We start from the raw sequence: 2,138 nt of genomic DNA, 5'->3' as shown, positions 1-2,138 counted from the left end.
TTCAGTACCCCCTCCTCCAGGAAGCCCGCAGGGCTGACACAGCTACCTCAGCCCCTCAGACTGTTAGCCACTGCTTTATGGGGCATCCAGGAGGGTACAGAAATGGGTGGCTTTGACCCCCTGAAGGCATCATCTTAGCTATGGCGCTTCGACTGTAGGAGCAGAAGCCTATGATGGATGCGGGCACAGGAGTTCCCAGAACAAGCCACTGCCCTCGGGACAGCAGCACCATGGGAACCGAGCCAGGCCCTCGGAGTCCAAGCCACATTCCCCTTCTTGGAGGGCTGGATTGTCACTCACCTTTGGCAGGACCATAGCACTGCACCCATTCCACAGATGAGAGTGAGGCTCAGAGTGCTCAGTGACTCACCCAAGGTCACACAGCTAGGTGGGAAGCAGGGCAGAAATTTCAACCGAGTTCCCAAAGTCTTAACCCTTCATCGTTTTCTTCAGAGAGGCTTGGGACCTTGGGAAGAACACAGCTCTGGAGTCTGGGTTGAAATTCCACCTCTACCTCACTTCCTATGTGTGACACTAGGCCAGTTTTCACCTCTGTGAGCCTCTGTTTTCTCATCTGTAAAATGGGCTAATAATCCCTTCTCTATAGGGCCTTGAGAATTAAATGAGCTAGTAGATGAGAGATTTCTGAGGTAGAGCCAATTTGGGGGCTGTGTATGTTCAGAGGGATAGAGAAATCTAGGAAACAGCCGCCTTAAAGATGAGACCTTGGCTGGGCCTAAGGCATCCGGGCCCAACACAATGGCTGGCATGTAACAGATGCTCAGTAAACTCTTCGAAAAATATTTTTTATTGACTTTTAGAGTGAAAGGAAGGAAAAGAGCAAGAGAGAGAGAAACATCAATGTGAGAGCCAAACATCAATCAGCTGCCTCCTGCACTCCCCTTACCGGGAATTGAGCCCACAACCCTGGGCATGTGCCCTGACGGAAATCGAACCGGCCACCTTTTTGCGCATGGGACGACGCCCAGCCAACTGAGCCACACCAGCCAGGGCCTCAATAAACTTTTGTGGAAGGAATGATTGCCTCCTGCTGATGCTGACCACTGCCCTGGAACACGGACAGAGGCCCAGAGCTTGAACCAGGGTCCCCTTGGACACACAGTGACAAAGCAGGGGGTGCAGCGGAGCAGTGTCCTTGGGGCTCAGCCTAGACCCATTCTCCAGCTTCAGGAGCACTCTGTGGGCACAGGAGCCTTGGTACATGTCTTCCTAGACTACACATTAGTCGAGACGGCCACCACACGACTGCCACGTCTGCCCCTCAGATCAGGGTCCACCGGGTACCGAAACCTCCACGGCGACTGGTTTGAAAACACAACAAATTAATTGTTAAATTGTGATGAGGCTCCAAATGGAGTGAGAGAAAACCCAGGGCAGCCTAAATTCTCAAAGAAGAAGCCCTCGGCCCATCCCCGTGCCCGAGGATGCTGGGTAATTACTTTTCCCCTTCGTCTTATGTTTTCTTTTAGCAGAACCAACAAGAAGCAGCCACAAAAATCAGTTAAAGCCTCCAAAGCGCTTCTTTCCACCAAAATCTTTTATAAAAGGTGAAAGATTTACAAGACCTGAAGAGCAAACCAAGCAGGATAATTGTTTTTGGAATGACCCCAATATTTTCACCCCCACGACCCCGGCTGGGCATCTTGCCCCATATTTATGATCCCTGGTCCTCCCCCCGCCGCCGGGCGACCTTTCCGAGCCCCGTCCGCGAGCCCCCAGCCCCTTATCAGGCCTGTAACTCACCCTGACGTTATCTCTCGGGAGGGTTTTATGCACTTTAATTTAACTCCCCTCATCATTACTTCCCGGACTTCAAGGTTTTCTCTTTCCAGCTGCCCTTCCTGGGACAAGCATAATCTGTTTGCCATCAAGCCCAATAAATATGTTTGTGTGGGAGACGGACCGTTGGGGAGAGTGGCTCAGGCCCGGGAAGCAGCCTCGGGCGCCCACCCCCTGCCGGACAAGGACTGCTCTGTGTGTCCTTGAGCCCCTGTCCCAGTGGGAGCCACTGCCTTAGTGCTCAGGCCAGCCGACCAGGTCTAGCAAATGAATTGCAATAAACAATAAATATTTTTAGTATAGTATGTCCCATTCAGTATATGCTGAAAAATTATTTA

At 51.7% G+C, this 2,138-nt stretch overlaps 1 non-coding gene across 1 annotated transcript; it reads right to left on the bottom strand.

Moving 5' to 3' along the window:
• Positions 1–1,489: 1,489 nt before the first annotated feature.
• On the bottom strand, positions 1,490–1,606 carry LOC148091875 (U5 spliceosomal RNA). The gene has a single exon (XR_015715488.1). It is a non-coding gene; the product is annotated as a U5 spliceosomal RNA (small nuclear RNA).
• Between the last annotated feature and the right edge of the window lie 532 nt (positions 1,607–2,138).

The sequence above is a fragment of the Miniopterus natalensis genome, chromosome 12 (genome assembly GCF_054644295.1).
Source record: "Miniopterus natalensis isolate mMinNat1 chromosome 12, mMinNat1.hap1, whole genome shotgun sequence".
NCBI lineage: Eukaryota > Metazoa > Chordata > Mammalia > Chiroptera > Miniopteridae > Miniopterus > Miniopterus natalensis.
This window is presented reverse-complemented; position numbering and strand designations above follow the sequence as displayed.